The sequence below is a fragment of the Peromyscus maniculatus genome, chromosome 1 (genome assembly GCF_049852395.1).
Source record: "Peromyscus maniculatus bairdii isolate BWxNUB_F1_BW_parent chromosome 1, HU_Pman_BW_mat_3.1, whole genome shotgun sequence".
In the NCBI taxonomy this organism is placed as follows: Eukaryota; Metazoa; Chordata; class Mammalia; order Rodentia; family Cricetidae; genus Peromyscus; species Peromyscus maniculatus.
In genome coordinates this window covers 145,694,731-145,715,675 of record NC_134852.1, presented here as the reverse complement: position 1 = coordinate 145,715,675, position 20,945 = coordinate 145,694,731, and the positions used below count along the sequence as shown (strand labels likewise).

General features: G+C 48.0%; 1 pseudogene; it reads right to left on the bottom strand.

Moving 5' to 3' along the window:
- Positions 1 to 17,584: 17,584 nt before the first annotated feature.
- Positions 17,585 to 19,342, bottom strand: LOC102927709 (T-complex protein 1 subunit eta pseudogene; annotated as a pseudogene).
- Positions 19,343 to 20,945: the final 1,603 nt, after the last annotated feature.

The following is a 20,945-nucleotide window of genomic DNA, read 5'->3' as shown; positions in this document are numbered from 1 at the left end:
AGATCTGTTCAACTCATAAGATCCAAGAAACAGAGTCCATAGGTGGGCTTCTCAGCCCTTGAGTCTCCTGAACTACACACTGGTTATTGTATTTATGTTCTTGTGGACATCTAGAGAGAGAAAGTAAGGTTATCATTAGACTTAGAGATTTCCCAAGATCCATGGTCCCTCTCCTTCCAAAGAACAGGGCTGCCAGCTTAAGCATGTGCTTATAACCAAATGGCTCATCACAGATAGTATTACCTTAAGCCTTTGTGAGATCTTTCTCAGCTGTTTGTCCCTATGAATGTTGTTTATTCATCCGTTTGTACAGCGGAGGGATCAGTGTGTAATGCTTGCAGGGAAGAGAGCTGATGTGGTGGGTCTGGCATATGTTTGGGGTGGTGGATCCTTAGACACACCCATTCTTTCCCTCCTGTCTGCTGCCCCCATGGACAGAGCACCAGTGGATCTTAGATATCAGTCAGCAACAGACACAGGACACCCCTGTTCTTTTATGTAAGAAGAAACAGCCCACATGGCCCATCGATTCCAGGAGGAAGAGTCAGTCACGGAGCAAAGATCCCCTACCCAGCCTAGCTGAAATATGCCACCCAATTGGCCAAGGAGCCAGGGCTTTGGACCCCCGAACTTTGGGATGCTTTGGTATACAGAAAACTTAGTGGATAGCTCTTCAGTCAACATTCACTTGTGGAGGAAACAACACGAGTCATCGCCTGCAGCTCCTTTTCAAACTCAGCCCGGGATTCCACTTGACATAGGGGCCATCCTCTAAACTCCAAAGACCACCTCTGTACGACTAACCTTGGTTATCAACAGGACACACCTAGGAAGAGGGTACCTAAGCCGAGGAAGTACTTTTATCAGTTGGCCTGTGGGCATGTCTGTGGGATATTTTCTTAATTGATAGTTAATGTAGGAAAGGCCAGTCTAGGATGGGTGATGCCATCCTTAGTCAGTTGGGCCTGGGCTGCGTAAGAAAGATAGCTGAGTGTGAGACTGGGAGCAATCTAATACGCGGTGTTTGTCTATGGCCTCTGCTCCGGTTCCTGCCTCCAGGATCCTGCTTGAGTTCTTGCCCCAGCGTTCCTCAACCCCTCTCCTCCCCCAAGTTAGTTTTGGCCAGTGCCTTATCAGAGCAAGAGAAAGCAGGTTAGGAAGCCTGTCACCATGACTCGGGCATGAACCACTCTTTCGGCATTGGCAACTGACCAAAGAATGATGGCTGACACACAGAGAGTCATAGATATGATGATGTGATGAGCGTGTTAAATGAGTCCTTCAAGGCCTGGATCGACCAATTCCACCTTTGACAGGTATTTCAGGTTCCTGGATCCCACAGTGCCATGCCTGGGACTAACAGGAAGGGTGTAGTCAGCCCACACCAAGACCATTGCCAACACCCTAAGTGACAGTCAGCAGCAGTTAATTGTGTAAGAGGCACTCAGCCTGCCACTTGTCCCCTGAAAACATGTTTTTGTGTTCATCCACTATGCTCTGGGCCCTGTGCTAGAAGCTGTGACTTAGAATTGATTATGACACCCTCAGTCCTGTCTTGTCCTCGGGGAATTCCCAGCTCAGATTCAAAAACAAGATTGGCTTTCTGAGTCCAAGCTTATTAAAAACAGGTTTCAGCTGGGCAGCTGTTGTGGGGTGGCTGAGCAGAATATGCTCATGGCCTTGAGTTCTAGGCCAGGACTAAGAGCCCAGCACCTGAGCACCCTGACACCCCCCACCCAGCACTCTTCCTGTAGCCTGACTTCTTATGAGTGAGAAGCTGAGTCTTCCATTTCTCAATCTGGGCCAAAAATCAGAAGTTCTAACTCAGCCACAGAGTGCCTGGAGCTGCAAGATTTACCTTTCAACAGCTCTGTGTGGGGGTGGAGAGAAAGAGAATGGTGAACTCTAAGCACACGTAAATGTCAACTGTGCATCCAAAGGGAGGGAGAGAAGTGGGGGGCAGTCAGAAGCCTGGCACAGGCCTCCAGGGATCTCTTTGGATGATGAGTCCCATTGTGTGATGACTCGGGCAGACAGGGAGGGTGCCACATGCCAAGAACACTGTCAACACAGAAGTGAAGGTTAGTGCCAGCTCTGCCCTGGACCTCACCAGCCTTCTCAGGGAAAGAGCACTGCCCTGTCTGCCACACCCAAAATTGTCTGAAAGTCCCAAGTACCCTATGCACTTGCTTCTTCCCAATGTTAGAGTCAAAGTGGAGGGAGGAGGAACCAATGCGTTTTTAAAATTAATTAATTTTTCTATTATCAGCTTGATACAGTATAAATTCTTATCTTAATAGTGAAATGTTTTATTGAGGCTTGCTCAGTAATTGAGTAAAACCAAAACTTATTATAAGCCACAGTCATCCTAGGGTCCCCCCTTCTATATACATAACCTCCATGATTCTGTGGGTTGCAGTCTGATGGTTCTTTGCTTTACATCTGGAATCCACATATGAGTGAGAACATACCATGTTTGTCCTTCTGGGTTTGGGTTACCTCACTCAGGATGATTTTTTTCTAGTTCCATCCATTTGCCTGCAAACCTCATGATGTCATTGTTTTTCTCTGCTGAGTAGTATTCCATTGTGTATATGTACCACATTTTATTTATCCATTCTTCAGTTGACGGGCAACTAGGTTGTTTCCAGGTCCTGGCTATTACAAATAGTGCTGCTATGAACATAGCTGAGCATGTATCTTTGTGGTATGATTGAGCATTCCTTGGGTATATGCCCAAGAGTGGGATGGCTGGGTCTTGAGGTAGTTCGAATCCCAATTTTCTGAGAAACAGCCATACTGATTTCCACAGTGGTTGTACAAGTTTACATTCCCACCAACAGTGGAGGAGTGTTCCCTTTGCTCCACATCCTCTCCAACATTGACTGTCATTGGTGTTTTTGATCGTAGCCATTCTGACACGTGTAAGGTGGTATCTCAGAGTCGTTTTGATTTGCATTTCTCTGATGATTAAGGATGTTGAGCATTTCTTTAAATGTCTTTCAGCCATTTGTGATTCTTGTTTTGTGAATTCTCTGTTTAGTTCTTTAGCCCATTTTTTAATTGGATTGTTCAGCATTTTGATGTCTAGTTTCTTGAGTTCTTTATATACTGTGAAGATCAATCCTCTGTCAGATGTGCCAGAACCAATGTTTTTTGACTTTTGTTTCTCATTGGCTGGCTCTGAAACATTCAGATGCATCTGCATCTCTGATGTACATCTCCCATCAGAAATTTGAGGACATCTGTTTAGAAACACTGTGGACAGAAGCCACTAAGGTCACTTTCCTTTTGCATCAAAGTGTCAAAAAGTCTCCCTTAGGGCTAAGTTTATTACTTCCGGCTTTAGCAACTTACCAAAACTAGGACTTAGAAAGATGTTTTGATTATTCCATCATAAAAACAAGAAACAGGCAGACAGACAGACAAACAGACAAACAAAAAACAGAAAAGGTTATCAGTTTGGTGCAATTGAAGACTTTGTTATCTTTAAAAAACATTCCGCAATGGATCTCAGCAGCTCTAATTATAATATACATTAGGCCCCACATCTTTCTGCATGTATGGAAAAATCAATTTCATTTTACTGCTCCTTAATTCATGGAACTGTTATATGCTCTGAAAGTGTAATTAAAACACAGAATGTGTTCAAGTACATTTTGTGGTTTACAGTAGAGTAGGAAGAAGCCTGGGTGAAGCCTAGGTTAATTTATTGAAGTCAGTCATTGCTCTGGTTCTTGGCTGCTCCTCAGTATTTTGCTATGGTTTCCAAGCATCTGACCTGAAGAGTTAGTTAGCACTGAGTGTCAGTGTTCTATGGAAATAGGACCCAGGAGATGGTGAGAATCATCATGGCAGAATAAGAAGTGCAAACCACTCTGCTGTTTTTTTTTTTAACTGTGGTCCTTCAACTTCAGAAGTATTGACATATGGGGCTGGATGTTCCTCTCTCTCTCTCTCTCTCTCTCTCTCTCTCTCTCTCTCTCTGTGTGTGTGTGTGTGTGTGTGCGTGCACGTGCGCACGCGCACACACACACACACACACACACACACACACACACACACACACACACACACACACTTGTGGAGGCCAGAGGTCACCTCAGGTGTCCTGCCTCAGGAGTTGTCCATATATATGTATGTGTTCTCTTTTAAAAATATTTGTTTTTAATCTTTGTGTATGAATGTTTTGCCTGCATGTATGTGTATACCCCACTTATGTACAGTTCCCATAGAGGCCAGAAGAGGGTGTCAGATCCCCTTGAACTGGCATTACAGTGGTTGTAAGCCACCACATGGATGCTGGGAACTAAACCTCAGTCCTCTGGACGATCAGCCAGTATTTTTAACGGCTGAGCCCTCTCTCCAGCCCCAGAAGCTGTCTGTCTTATTTGTTGAGACAGTGTCTTTCACTGACCCAGAGCTCACAGATTGGACCAGGCTAACTGGTCATGAGCTCCAGACACCTGCCCGTCTGTCTCTCCAATGCTGGGATTACAAATGTGCATCACCATGCCAGCTTTTTTATGTGGGTGCTGGGGGTCAAACACAGACAGGTCCTCATTTCTGTGCTGCAAGCTTCGCCCCAGTAGAGCCATCTCCTCAGCCCTGCAGGTTGGCATTCTTGATTGTGGAAGGTGCTTGCACGCGTACTTTAAGGTTTTAAGCAGCATCCCTGGCCTACCCACTAGATACTGCTATACCAGGAGTGACAAATGGAAACCTCCCCAGAAATGGCCAAATGTCCCCTGGGGAAGCAGGTACAAAGTCCATGCTCCCCATCTCCCACTCCTCACCCCTGACCCCAGTTAAGAATCACATGCTGGACATGAGAATGATATTCCTGGTAGACATGCAGTTTACACAGTCACAACAGGAGCATGGCTGCCTTCTTTCTTTCCTTCCTTCCTTCCTTCCTTCCTTCCTTCCTTCCTTCCTTCCTTCCTTCCTTCCTTCCTTCCTCCCTCCCTCCCTCCCTCCCTCCCTCTCTCCCTCCCTCCCTTCCATCCTTCCTTCCTTAATGCAAGTTCTCACTATGTAGCCCCGGCTGACCCAGAACTTGACCTGGAGCCAGCGTGGCCTCAAACTCATAGAGATAGGCCTATCTCTGCCTCTTGGGTGCTGGGAATGCTTTACTTTCTTGATTATTCACAAACTACGCAGTGAATGTTTTGTTCATCTGGTCTTGGATTCACTGAAATATGTTTCTTATTTGTGAGATAATATATGTAGCAGTCATGACAAATGGCTTCTATGTTGATTGAATAATTAGTGATAAAATATGCTATTAGGTTTTCTCAGCAGCATATGCTCTTAGTTACAAACTTCAGCATATAGCTCCTGTTTTTCTTAACCTTTTTTTTCTCCCTACTGATACTCTGAATTTGCTTCTAAGAAGGCAGATGCTCTGTGAGGTGAGGTTTCCGTGTATCAGAGCATTCTGTTTCAGGAGCCTCATGGACCAATGAAAGGTCCCTGGAGAAGACTCCTTGAACACCTGGGCAACAGCCGCTGGATCTTTCTGGATAAGCAAGTAGACTTCGTAAGGGCTCACTGTGGGAAAAGCAAACCCTGTTGCAAGGGATCTTGTTCTGCCCAAGATGGGACAATCTCTTTTAAGCACTTTCTGGAATATTCTATAATAGCAGCCGAAAGTTGCATGCATGGATTGATTTGTCAAAGGATCAGCAGGGCCCATTGAATGCTAAAGACTACAGTGCCAAGAAAATACAACGAAGGGTGAAACGCCAGAGATAAGGAATGCCAAGGTCAGGGTAGCATGAGGCAGGACTCTGCCTTCACAGTGAGGGGGTCGGAGCTCCAGGGTATCTGAGGCCCTGCAAGTGGCTCCATCTTGCTACTTCTAGGGCCATTCGACAGTTATAGCACGTTCCCATCTTGCAGGGAGAGTGTGCCAGGACAGGGCATCTGGACTTCATTCTGCCATCAAAGGATCACAGCAGAGGACGTACCTCTCCGGAGTTGGAATCTTTAAAAAATGGCCAGAAGCAGAGGAAATGGATATCTCAGCAAGTGTGCAGAGAGGGTCCTCGGTGGGCAATGCGATGATCCACCGGAGAAGAGGGGGCCGGGGCCCAGGTTGGTGCAAGAGATGGGAGCCGACAGACAGAGGAGCGTGTTTACAGACTGGCTGCGTGGGCGTGATGAGATGCTTGGAAGGGGCTGACTTCTTCATCAGCTCGCTCTGCTACTCAAGAGTATGCCGTCTCCAAAATCGTCACCTCCACACCTGGCCTTAGCAGTCTTCCCCATGCTGCTTTTTCTCTGCTCCAGGGTCTCCTCCAGGGGCTCTTTAACTGCACTAGGCCTCGCGTCTCTGCTTTACCTCCTCACCACCCACCTCTGCTCTGATCATGTCCTCACTGCCCCAGCTCTGCCGTGACTACTCTTCACCCCTCATCTCTGCTCTGACCACCTCCACACCCCACCTCTGCTCTGAACACCTCCACACCCCACCTCTGCTCTGACCACCTCCACACCCCACCTCTGCTCTGAACACCTCCACACCCCACCTCTGCTCTGACCACCTCCACACCCCACCTCTGCTCTGAACACCTCCTCACCCCACCTCTGCTCTGAACACCTCCACACCCCACCTCTGCTCTGACCACCTCCACACCTCTACCTCTGCTCTGACCACCTCCACACCCCACCTCTGCTCTGACCACCTCCACACCTCTACCTCTGCTCTGACCACCTCCACACCTCTACCTCTGCTCTGACCACCTCCACACCCCACCTCTGCTCTGACCACCTCCACACCTCTACCTCTGCTCTGAACACCTCCACACCCCTACCTCTGCTCTGACCACCTCCACACCCCACCTCTGCTCTGACCACCTCCACACCCCACCTCTGCTCTGAACACCTCCACACCCCTACCTCTGCTCGGAACACCTCCTCAACACCCGTCACTCACTGGAGCCTTCCCTCCTTTATCACTTAGCACAGAAATCCCCTGCTTAGGTGGAAAACCTCAGCCTCCCAGATGACCACGCCCCGGGACTGCAAACAGGGTGGAAAACACACCCAGCCCCCTACCACCTGGGGTCTGAGGCAGTTTGGTTGCGACCACACATTAACTAAGTCCCTCTTCTCCTATCTGACATCTGTGTGACCTCTGTCATGTAATCTATAATCCTATTTGCTTACTTTTGTCACATTGTATAGGTCACATATTTAACTAAGCCTACTCACTAAAACATTCAAGAGCAGACATCTGGCTTTGTCTAGAAGGACTGAGGCCTCTTCCTTTGGACGCCAAAGCTGTGCTGCCGGTCTGATGCCACAGTGTTAACAAATCTTGTACCTGAAGGGCGATTGGATTCAACATCTTTTTTAGCTCCCTTTCTCCTCCCCCTCCCCCAAACGTCCACTATCATAATTATTCCCTGAAACCCTCTGACACTCCATCCAACACAGCTGCCAACGTTGTCCCTGCATCCATTTTGAGTGAAGCCACATTACCCCATGACTGAGATCCCCTCAGGTATCACCACAGGAAAATACTACATTCTCCAGAAAACATTCCTGGCTCTAGATCTCCCTTCCTGGGTCATACATTAACTGGGTCCAACTTGCCTACCCAGAGGAAGAATGGTTACCGTCACATAAGTCACAGATGAACTAAGCCTGCTTCTCTACCAGGCAAGACCCCCTTTTTCTTGAAAACTTTAAAAGAAGACATCTTGCTTTGTCTAGATGTGTATGGGACCATTTCAGACTCCTCCGGCCATGTTGCCGTTTGTGTTAACAAACATCTTATTACCTAAATGATGTCACCTCAGAGCCTTTCTCTCTGACCTTCTCTCCTCTCCCTCCCTTAGGATGCCAGCTGTGACTGGTTCCTGCCTCTGGGAGCGGACATTGGAGAAGTATTTAGAGAGGTACGTTAGGTACCAGGAAAGCATCCTGGGGTGAATGACTAGATGATCAGAGCAACTGGTGTCAGGCAAGCAGAGCCGGAGGAACCATGCGCTTGAGGGAAGGGAGGGCAAGACGATATAGACAGAGATATGTGGTGGGTTGAGCACAGCTGGCATGGCCGAAGGAAGATGCTGTGCCCCCTGGCTTGGGGTTATGGTGATGCCACGGGGAAATCCAATGGAGGTGAGCCAGGCAAAGCCTGAGTGACAGACAGGTCTCTCCAGAGGTCTGTGTGCTGCTGAGTCAGGTACAAGGTCCTGCTTCGAGGCACCAAATGTTCCCTTCTAATCCTCAGAGGAGCTGCCAGGTGACGGAGGCAAAGAGAAAAACCTGTATAGCATTTCATTCTGAGCAGCTCAGTGCTCAAGGATGTGAACCCAGAGGCACAGCTGGACCCCAGTACTAATGTCCAAGGTCACTCCCTGATGCCCCACCCAGGACCCCAAACATCCCTGCACAAGATAAGTAAGACTCTGCCGAGGCCATTGCCAGCTCCCAGGGCTCAGACCCACCTTACTTCCTGCTTCTACCTGGAGCCCCAGGTCATCTCCTAAGCATGGTCACACACAGAGCAGGTGACAGGGTAAGGGAGTGGTCCCTAGTGGACCGCTGTGGTCCAACCAGTCCCTATTGTCTCACAGGCCCAGCTGAAAGGCTCTGAGGAGAACAGCCTCAGCCCACCAGCACTGCTGAGGGGAGACTCGGGGCTCTGAGATCCACCCTTCCATGGGGGTGGCCTCCTTGCAGGCCTCAGTAACACTCGTCTTATATCGCATCTCTTGTCAGGGATGAACCCGCTAATGTTTGCTTTTGGTCTCTTCCTTCACATTCTCCCTTCATCCATGGATTCTACTATCTAAATTTTACCAGGGCTGTGGTCATTTTCCTGCTATGTACCCATTTAAACTTTATATCTTTTATTAGGGTTACGTTCCTGGATAAAGAAACCCGAGGCACTTGAAACTTTATCTACTGGAAGCTTCTGCCTTGGCTTCCAAAATGCTCCTGATCGCCAGCAAAAATCACCAAGTCATTATCTCTGACGGATGGAGCTTTGTGAGTTTCAGACCCTGAACAGGTGAAGATGGATGTCTACATAACTCACACTCTTGCTATCCTGTGGGATTTTTAAATGCTTTTGAATGAGTTGATTTATAACAGTGAAGCTATCATAAAAATTATGTATATTTAATTTTCTATTAAAATGAACATGACTAGGGCTGGAGAGTTGGCTTGCACCTAAGAGCACTTACTGCTCTTGTATTCAGTGGCCAGGTTCAGTTCCCAAAACCCACACTGGACAGCTCACAACTACCTCTAACTCCAGCTTCAGGGGACCAGACACCTACCTCTGGTCTCCACAGGCACCACACACACACACACACACACACACACACACACACACACACACACACACACTTAAAAATGAAGTAATTCTTTAAAATATCAATACTACTGTCCAATTTCAAATATGAAATTGATGCTACACATTGGTTGTGGTGTATGTTAGGTTTTTAGGTGTGTGTGGTGTATGCATACATATGTGTTTAGGTATGTGTGTATGTGTGTGTGTGTGTGTGTGTGTGTGTACAGAGAGGCCAAAAGTGCCTTTCTCGCTATTTCTTTTTCCACCTTTGTTTTGAGACAAGGTTTCTCACTATCCCTGGACCTCACTGATTTTGCTAGACTAGCTGGCCAGGGAGCTTCAGGATGTACCTGACTCTTTCCCATCACCAAGCACTGGAAATAGATGTGTACATTGACACACTCAGCATTTACATGGGTGTCCAGAATCCAATCTGGGGTCCTCATGTTTGTATAACAAACCCTCCTCATTGAGCTACCTCCCCAGACCCTGGTGTATTGTTAAAGGTCATGATGTTATCTATAATTACACTACTGCTACACTTGTAAACTAGACTATTCAAATGTGGTTTCTTGCCTATGAAAATTTCAAGGGCATTTGGCCAATGTTTTAAGCACTTAATTCCCTCTTAAATAAATGAAAAGTTGCTAAGCCCAACAAAAGCATCCCATTTGCTTTAAAGACGCACTATGTCTATATTGTCAAATATTTGACTGAGAAACATTTGAAACACAGGGTACATGCAGCCAGGAGGAAAAAAAAATTAAAACTGAGAGGTTGTGGGTGGAGATGAGGGAGATTTGGGGGTCAGGAATGCAAGGCCAGGAAATCTCATCCCGCTGTGTACGAAGCCAATGCAGGGGAGCAGCCCTCTCAGGACTGCAAGGGCAGAGTGGGAGTCGGGAATTAGTTGTCTTCACTCTTGTCCTGTACTTTGGCCAGCTGAGGTTTCCTGATGCCAGACTCATCCGATCCTTCTCTGGGAATGGAGGGGACTCTGTGACAGCCACCGTCTGCTTTTGTCTTTCATGCTGCAAGAAGAGCAAGAGGGCCTAAAAAGATGACTCAGCAGATAGAGTGCTTGTTGTACAAGCATGGGGAGGGGCCTGAGTTCAATCCCCAGCCCCCATGTATAAAGCCATTAAAGACATCTCAGTTGCTGGTGGGTCCCCTAGTTAAGCAGCCCTGTTGAATCAAGGGTGTTTGTTAGCATGACGACTCATCTGTGTGTTTCTCTGGCTACCTCCCTCTTCATCCCAGAAGCATCTGGGTATGATAGTATTTCCAATGAGCTGGCTTGGCTCTATAGAATAATAATTATGGGTAGGTAAAGAGAGACTCTTCCAGACGGTGAGTGCCCAAGCCCTAGGAGCCAGGCTAGTGGATGCAGATGCTAGATTCTGGGCTTCCGAAGCCAGAGAGTTGTGCTGTAGGCACTTGGGTTGGGTGCTTACTGCCCTGAGCTTTAACGAGCAGCTAACACTTGGCAGCTGCTCTAATTCTAGGCACCCAGGAGTACTGCCTTTCAGCAGCAAGTGCCAAGGAGGTTCCTGCTACGGGCTGGTGTTTCCTGAGCAGGGCTGTCCACTGTAGGCCTACCACCGGCCTGTTCTGTTTTCTCCCTGTTCTGGCCACCCCACTACTCCCTGACTTTCTTGCCCTATACTTTGTGAAGGGGCCTCCCTTTCCTTGTTCTGGCTATCCCAACTAGAGCAATGGCCTCTCCCCTTTGCTGCTGTCTATCTTGTGGTGATTTGAATGATATGTCACTCACACACATACACACACACACACACACACACACACACACACACACACACACACACACACGCACACACACACACCCGACCCTGAGAGGTGCATGTGTTTGAATACTGATTCCCCAGCTCTCAGAACAGTTTGGGAAGATTAAGAGGTGGGGCTTTGTTGGAGGAGGTGTGTCACTGGGAGCTGACTTTGAGGTCATAAAAGACTCGATTCTCAGGATGCTCATTCCCTCTCTGCCTTCCACCTGCGGATCAAGATGTGAACTCCCAGCTGCTGCCGCCACTGTGCTTTTATTCCTCCACAGTAGAGACTCTGACCCTCTTGGAACTGTAAACCTGATTAAATGCTTTCTTTTTTGCCTTGGTCATGCTGTTTTATCATAAAAATTTGAAAGTAACTCAGACATATCACTTTCTCTGGGAGCAGCAGGAAGGCTGCTGGAGAGTCGAGGGAGCTAGTTGAAGCTCTTTCTGGCCACAAAAACAGTAAGATGTACTTCCTGTTCTATGGTTTCCCACTCTCATTCACAAAGGCAATGGAAAAGGTCTTCAGGGACTGTCTTAGTTAGGGTTTTTATTGATGTCACCAAACACCGTGACCAAAAAGCAAATTGTGGAGGGAAGGGTTTATTAGGCTTATACTTCCTTATTGCTGTTCATAGTGAAGGAAGTCAGGACAGGAACTCAAACAGGGCAGGATCCTGGAGGCAGGAGCTGATGCAGAAGCCATGGAGGGTGCTGTTTACTGGCTTGCTTCTCATGGCTTGCTCAGACTGCTTTCTTATAGAACCCAGGACCACCAGCCCAGGGATGGCACCACCCACCATGGGCAGGGCCCTCCCCCATTGACCCCTAAATGAGAAAATGCCTTCCTGTTAGATCTCATGGAGGCATTTCCTCAATTGAAATTCCTTTCTTTCTGATGACTCTAGCTTGTGTCAAGTTGACACACAAAACTGTCCAGTGCAGGGACTGGACAGAGATGGGAGAATCCATGCATTTGCATCCTTTCTGTGTACCTAGGAATTTTCTACTGAACAACTGCCTTACTTCCTGGCCTCATAGTGAGTAGGGGGAGGGAAGAAAAAGGACATAGAGAGCTCACTTTGTAACTCCTTCCTTCCCCTAGAAACCAGAGAGTCCATTTGCCCCTCTGTCTGATGGTTAGTGTTTGTCAGCTTGATACAAGCTAGAGTCACCTGGGACGAGGAAACATCATTCGAGGAATTATTGTCCTCAGATTGGCCAGTAAGCAAGTCTGTAGGGCAGTTTCTTCAGTGATATAGGAGGCCCACCCTTTTGTTGGCAGTGCCACCCCTGGGCAGATGGTCCTGGGTTTTATAAGAAAGCAGACTGAGAAAGCCATGAGAAGCAAGCCAGTAAGCAGCACTCCTCCATGGCCTCTGCATCAGCTCCTGCCCTGACTTCTCTCAGTGGTGGATTGTGACTCGAAAGTCTAAGTCCAAGAGATCCTTCCTTCCTCGGGTTTCTTTTGGTCATCATGTTTATTGAAGCTCTAAAAAGCCAACCAGGTCATCATCCAAGTTGCCATACAGGTCCTAATGTCAACTTCTGTCTCATTTTTTGTTTGGAGATTGTGTGTGTGTGTGTGTGTGTGTGTGTGTGTGTGTGTGTGTGTGTGTGTGTGTGTGTATGTGTTGTGGGAGGGGTTCCCAAAGAAGTCAGAAGAGGGAATCAGATCCCCTAGAACTGGAGTTACAGTTGTGAGCCGCCTGACATTAATAGCAGGCACCAAACTCCCAGTCTTCTGCAAGGGGTGGGGGGATGGACGGACAGATAGACGGACACTCAATTCCTCCTAATGGGAATGGCAGAATAACACCAAATGACCTTCCATCTGGGTTCCCTCCCTGGACAGTCTCAGAGTCCATGCTAGCCATCCTAAACTGAAGATTCACAGGCATCTACACTCTGATTGCAGAGCTCTGTGTCCAGAAGGAAGGGGCAGGGCCACTGCCCACACTGAAGTCAGGAGAGCTTGGCTCAGTTTTGTAAACTGTTTCCATGGCTGTGACACACAGCTCAGGTGAAAGAAAAACTGTAATCTGGCTCTTCATTGTTGGAAATGATGCAGTGTGATCCTATCCAAGGTCAAGTTGACTTCAAATACTAGAAGGCTGAGAAAGCCCCCGGTGGTCCAAGGAGATTTGGTGGAGAATTCCTTATCTGGGTTTCTGCCAGCTCCACGTTCAGCCCGTACATTCTACAAAGATTCTGCACAGTTCAGCTGAATTCTCAGATCTCAGCGGGACTTGCCAGCCAGAGATTTGCTTGGAGGTCAGTCATGGGGCCTCTATTTGCTTTTAAGCTTCCCTGAGAGGGGTGTGAACCTGCTCTTTGCTCCAGCACAGACCTGCATGCCCGTGTAAGACCTCCACAGCCTTCTAGATTATGGCAGGGCGTGAGTTGGGGGCAACACCCCTGCTGGGCTGCACTCCCCCTACCTTACTGATAGTCTGTTTCTTTTGGGGGGAGGGCTCTGCCTGTCTGCATCAGGGTGCTGCTGGCTTGAAGAGCAGGCCACAAAAGCCCCCAAGGTGGGCTTTGCCAATGAAAGGAGCTCGACAGTGAGGGTCACATTGAGAGGATGCTCATTGGCTTCATGCCTAAGAACACAACCTGGGTACCACTACTCCCACAAATGACTCACGGGGTTTTTGGAAGTGCATCCTGGCTCCTCGTCCCCCATTTCCACCTTCCCGGTTGTTATGATTCCTCCGAGCTCATGGTCCTACAGTCTCATTCCTGGTTGCTTTTGTTTCCTTCCTGAAAATTCAGATTTCAGGGAGATGCCTCAAAACCAGGTGGAATGGAGAATAACATATTACATGAAATTCAGGAGTTTCTAGAGAAGGGTATTGGAGACAGTGACCTGGTGCCAGCTCAGGGCAGAATTCTCAATCTGCCATCTCTGTTCCCTCACCACCTGCTCCAGGCTCCCTGTTGGCTGCCATGTTGGGCAGCAGCCAACTGAGAAGACCTTCCAGTTGGTGCCCCAGCCCTATCCTTGAACAGCACAGCTCGCCTGCTTTGGACGGCTTTGAGAGACATCGGTCGTTTCCGCTTTTTGCAATGGTTTTCCCTAGGTTCCGTGAAAGCCTTGCTAAAGACTCGCCCAATCCAATCTAAGAGCACCTGCAGGGAGGTCCACCACTTCCTTCATGTTCACATGGACACTTTGGGAGGAAGGCAGGGGCATTCAGGCAGAAAACATTACAGTCTTATGCTGGCTGGAGGGTGACATCAGGGATGTGCCACCTCTAACTGGGAGCAGACTGAGAACTGGAGGACCTGCGAGTGCCAGGCAGCCTGGTGACAACGGCATGGGCTGCTTGGAGAATGTCTACAGAAAGGTGGTTCTTGAGAGAGAGGTGCCGTCATCGAGATGAAGACACCTGTCAACGATGAAGCCTCGTTTCACGTTAGAACAAACAGCTTCCTTTGGCTTCTCAGCCAAGCATGTGGAAAATGCAGGATTTCTCTGTGGCCACAGCACAGGCTGCCAATACTAATGGGACAAGGAGAAACTTCAAGTGTGTGAAGTCCCCAGTCCTGGACATTGAGATCAAATGGCTACAACCATCTTCCTGTAAACATTTCCTGGGGAGGGGCAGACATAGTCAGCATTCTGCCACCAATATCCAGAATAGCAGGGGTTGTCACCCATGCTCTGTAAGCAAGCCCCTGAGGTACCACACAACAGAAGTCTCTGGTATGAAAAGCAGAGCCAGGCTAATTTAGAAGCATTCTGTTGAGAGCTCATAGAAGCAAAGAACGAGTTGAAGACCATGCCTGGGGCTGCAGATGCAGTGATCTTGGATGCCCAAACCCTGAATGTGCAAAATGGCCTTAGGGGAGTTCCCAGAAAAGACAGCTGAATTGCTTTAGCTGGGTCATGAGAATTTACTTGGGATCAAGGTCAAGTTAAAATCACCCCACCAGAAACATCCCAAAAGGAGCTGGCTGCAAAGTCCCACCAAATCACAGCTACTTCTGGAAGCCAAGAATACTAGATAGTGAGCAGCACTAGCTAGCCCAGGCCAGTGCTTGCCCCAGGGGTCACTGGAGAGTGGGACTGTGAAAACAGACCTGGAGCTTTGTGCAGACAGCCCCTAGCTTGGAGAGTAGACAGACGGGAGCTCAACCTCTCTGTGACTTCAGTTCCTCACCTGCAAAGCGGAGCCTGTAAGAGATACCAACCTTAGCTTATCAGCTTGCAGGGGACTCATGGATGAGCAGCTCCTATACCAGGAGTACCAAGTGTTTCTATACCAGGTCACACTTTTTTTTTTTTTTTTTTTTTGAGACAGGGTTTTTCTGTGTCGTTTTGGTGCCTGTCCTGGATCTTACTCTGTAGACCAGGTTGACCTCAAACTCACAGAGATACGCCTGGCTCTGCCTCCAGAGTGCTGGGATTAAAGGCGTGCGCCATCACCGCCCGGCCAGGTCACTTTTTTAAAAACACCATTTACTCAAGATCCAGGGCTGGTGACACAATTTGCAGAGTCCAGTACAGATGAGAAGAATGGGGATCCTTGTGCAACCGTTATTAGGAATTCCTAGACATGAATAATGGTTCATACCTGTAATCCTAGCACTGGGTAGGCAGGGGCAGGAAGATCTAGTGCTAGGTAGACTGTGGCAGGAAGATCCTGATAGCTAGAGCTATACAGTGAGATTTTAGGCCAGTCTGAGTTGTGTCTTAAAAAAAACAATTGTGGAGAGTGGCAGCATAGAATTACACCCAAGTGTGGAGCCCTTTCAAGAACTAGTTCCCACGGGACTATGGGCATCCCATGTCCCCAGAGCCAGCCTTGTCTGGATCATCCATAAGGCCAGGCTTCATCCACACACTGGTCTCCTTGGGAACCTGAGCCTTGCTGTTTTTCCAACAATACACTTTCCTGTGAGGCTTGTATTCCCCTTCTAAAGAACACGGGGAAGTGGCTATCTTCTCCTTTGGAAGGAGAAAGGAAATAAATAGGTAGGTGCTGGACGGCGGGCCAGCTGGATGTCCTGGAGGTTCAGGACATGGGAATCTGGGGGAGAAAAATCTTATAGGTGCAGGGCCAGTAGCAAGTGACAGGAAGAGAGCCAGGTAGAACAAAGGAGCCCAGCCCCTTGCCATTTTGAGGTGACATGCTTTATTAAGAAATGACTGGCAAGAGAAAGCCACACGACTGTAAATGTCAGCAGGAGCCCAGAGCCGATGCCTGTCATTGTCCATGAAAAGGTCCCTCTCAGAAAAGGCAGCCAGCACAGACAGAGTTCTGGCCCAAGTGATAGCCTGGCTGGCTCTGAGCTCCTGGCTGGGTGTCCACGCAAGAACAGACTTCTGTCCAAGAATATCATACTGCTCCAAGCAAGAACATATCCCCACCCCACACTCCGCACCAAATCCAAGACCTCTGTCTGACGTCTCTCCTTCTCAGGTCTCATTTATCTGGGACAGCCTCCCAGTCCCTAGGAGCACACGATATCAGGAGCTTGTGTGCTCCAACTCAGTCCCGACTTCTCTGACTCAGTCCCAAAATCTGTTTGTCAGCTCTATGGCCAATGGGCTTCCCACTGGGCTTCTGGACTGCAATGGGTTTCATGGCTAGCCTGCTATGATCCCGCTTTGGGACATTTCATGGAATCTCTCTCTCTCTCTCTCTCTCTCTCTCTCTCTCTCTCTCTCTCTCTCTCTCTCTCTGCAGAAATATAAAAAGTTCATCAAAAGGAATCTAAAAAGTGGTATGGTATACCTGTTCAAATCTAAAGACAAATAGAATCCACCATTTGCCTATGCTTCTGGTTCTAAAAGAATTAGAAACATGTCCCTGGGCCAAAATCTCTGCACTGCGCTGCCTAGAAAAGACAGCCCTAGAGCCAGCTCTAGAATTTCCTAAGCTCACAGCCTACTAGACTTTCTCCTCCTTCTTGAGCTGCTTCTCTCATGTTCTCACCTGAGAGCTCTAGCCCAACTCCACACATCCCAGCAGGCACTCTATTGAGTTTGTAATGTTAACAACCCCACATCTTCCCCAACAGCGACCATCAGTGGGGGAGTCTGCTCCCAACATCAGGACCATGGCTTGTCTAACTGTATATCGCTAGACTGTGCTGGATCTGTGATTAAAAAGACATGGGAAAACACCCCAGGAAGGCTTGTTTCATTCATTCATGAATTCATGAATTCACTCCTCAATCATGAATAATCCTTCATGACAAACCTTAGCCCTCTGTCCTAAATAGCTTTCTGTTGCTGCGATAAGTACCATGACCAAAAGCAACCTGGGGAGGGGAGGGTTTATTTCATCTTACAGCTTATGGTCTATCATGAAGGGAGTAGGGACTCAGGGCAGGAACCTGGGGACAGAAATTAAAGTAGAAACCACATAGGAACACTGCTTAATGGCTTGCTTCTCGTGGCTTACTGAGCTTGTTTTGTGTGTGTGTGTGTGTGTGTGTGTGTGTGTGTGTGTGTGTGTGTGTGTGTGTGTGACCAAATAATCTTAAGTTTTATTTAAATAACCTCCAGTGAGAATACAGCAGACTAATCAACCATTTCCTCACCACCAATTCACCTCATCAGGGAGGTGTGCCTCTCAATGGAGGCGGCCTTGGCCTTGACCCCGACAAGCTGCTGGGGGAGTATCCACAGTGGAGTGGGGGTTCTTGATGGTCTCATCCACGGATACAATAAGGCATGCAGCCTCAGACGCTGCTGTCAGGGCATTGATGCGCACCATGGCCGGCTCCCACACGAAGGCCTGGAAGTTGTCAGCAATGTCCTCATTGTTGATGTCCACCCCATACCACATACCCCCCTGTGCATGCCGAGCCCTCAGCTTGTTAAGGATGTTTGTGGCATCAAAGCCAGCATTGTCACACAGCTGTCGGGGAATGATTTCCAGGGCCTTGGCATATGCCCCGATCAACAGTTGCTGTTTCCCTGGAATGGTCCTTGAGTAATCCCGCAGGTATTTGGAGAGCTCCATCTCAATGGCCCCACCACCATCCACCACAGAGTCATTCTTGATGGCCCTCCTCACAATCATGATAGCATCATGCGGGGACTGCTCTGTCTCCTTCATGAACTGCTCAGCCCCACCACGGAGGATGATGATGGTACATGTCTTAGCCTTGGGGCAGCCGGTGAAGAAATTGTACCTCTCGCCTCCAATTTGGGTCTCTTCAAACACCTGGCAGTGGCCCAGCACATCTGGATTCAGAGAATTCACACTGGTCTGGATTGAGGCTCCACAGGCCATCATTGTCCTCTTCAGATCCTCCTCTGGCATGCGGCCAGCACAGAACATGTCCCTATCAGTAAAGAACTGGGTGGCCACATCCCCAATGGGGAGTTTGGACAAGATGACTTTGGCTCCAGATTGATGGATCTTCTCTAACTTGTCATAGAGAATGTTCCACTCAGCATCAACAATTGCCTGGTAATCCTCCACTGTGTGGATTCTGATTTCAGCATTATCTTTCTCTGCTTTCAGCTTGAGCTCAACATTTAAGAGGGTGAACTTGGGGTTCTTATACTTCTTGGGCTGCATTTCAAACTCAGCATAAGAGAAAGTCTTCTTGAATGTGACACCAGCCACCAGCTGAGACTCCTCTAGGGCTCCACCCTGCACTTTCTTGATGCCAATCATTTTAAGCTGCAGCAACTCATCAAGCATCATCACTGCATCAACCACCATCCTGGTGAAGAAGACCTTCTGCTGAGAGATCAGCTTGAAGCTCAGGGCTGTCATTGCACACTTCTCCAGCATCTTCCTCTGTTCAACTTTATCTTGCTTCTTCACAGTCACAGTAATCTCTTTGATCTTGTCAACAGCCAGCTGGTTGGCTGTGCGGAAGGCTCGGATGATGATCTGAGGGTGCAAACCTTCCTCCACATAGGGCTTCACCTGCTTCAGAAACTCAGCAGCCAGTAGGGTCACTGAGGTGGTGCCATAACCAACCTCAGCATCTTGGGATTTGGCAATGTCCACTAAGGTCTTTGCTGCAGGTGGATGACATTGAGGAGTTTCAGAATTGTGGCCCCATCATTAGAAATTGTCGCCTTGCCGTGACCATCCACGATAAGCTTGTCCATGCCACGGGGACCCGGTGTGCTTCTTACAGCCTCAGAAACCACCTGGCAGGCACTGATGTTACTCACAAGCTGAGGGATGCCTTGGGAGCTATCAGCTTCTTCTTTCAACAGGATAACTGGTATGGGCATCATCTTGGAAGCAGCTTCAGGGGCCCACAACTCGTCTGTTCTCGGCCTCGGAACCCCTGAGCTTGTTTTTTTAAACTGCCCGGGGACCACCTGCTCAGAGGTGGCATAGCTCACGGTGGGCTGGGTCTCCCTCGTCAATCATTAATCAAGAAGATGCTCCATAGATTTGCCTACATTCTGATGGAGGTATTTCCTCCATTAATTGCTTCTTCCCAGAGTACCCTAGCTGTGTCATTCAAGTTGATAAAAATTAGTCAGTACATCCACAAATACTGTTTTAACTCAGCATTTTATCTGTCTGAACCTTACTTCCAAGTATGGGAAAATAATAAATATGACTCCTTTGAATGTCCTTGTTGTTCTCAACCATTTAGCCTTGCACAGGGTTGGATTCCACAAAGAGGAACAAGGTCACCAAGAACCAGGGCTGTGAACTTGGTAGGTACCAAACTGGTGTTATTAGGTTGAAATTGTGACGTGGCAGGAAGCCACCAGAGTGATTTTTTGGAATTTCAGATAGTGGGACTCTGACTGCCATGCTCAATTGTTTGAGCAGAGAAGATTTGGAAGCATGAGGAGACTCTGAAGGTGATGAATCTGACAGGAATGGGGCTTTCCACACTGAATTAATCAAAGGTTGTTTTAAAAATCACATTGTCTCTCCTCCCCCGAAATTGTATCTCATGAAAGATAGATGCTCACACATGTGCTTCTTTAGGACATGATGGAGTCAGGTGTGGTGGTACACATCTGTAATCCCAACAATTGGGAAGTTAATTTAGGAGAGTAGCCTCATCATGAGTTTGAAGCCAGCCTGTGCTACATAGTGAGTTCTAAGCAAACTCTAATAGAGACCTGAGACCTTGACAACATCTGATTTCTATAGTGCAGTGGAAATTTGACCTTGTGTGGGTACACACACACACACACACACACACACACACACACACACACACACACACTGCACGGGGTAGAGGGCTTTTCCCTCCTAAGCTGGATTCCTGGAAGAAGGAGCCATTTCTGTAGGTGTGTTATGCAGACCATCCTACGTCCAACACAACTAAACAAGACTTTTCTGATTGCATCACTTGTACCTCTTGACATTCTCAACTCTTATTTTCAGACTGGAGAACTAACTTGTGAATTGGATAGCTGCCATAGGACCCTCTCCAGAAGCATTTCACAGCTTATGGTCAGCTTTACTCTTTTAAAAGCCTCTTCCATGAGGGTTGGCTTCCTGTAGTATTTCCAACCTGGTGGTCTCATCCACAGTAGGCTCCCTTCCACAAAACTCAGCTAGCTTCCAGTACCCTTGTTCCTATACCATAGTCCTGGTGCAGTTTCCCCATGACAACAAAACAATGGTGCAATCAAATATAGCCTGCAATGGTTAATTTGTAGACTTGACCCAAACCTAGAATGGTTTGGGAAGAAAGTTTCAATGAGGGGTAATCTACATCAGCTTGGCCTGTGGGGGGTTATCTTGATTGCTTCAATTGATATGGGAAGACTCAGCCCACTATGGGCAGCACCACTCCCTAGGCAGGAGTCTTGGACTGTGTAAGAGTAGAGAAAGGGAGTTGATAAAGCAAGTGAGCATGCATGCTCAGTAAGAGAAATGAAA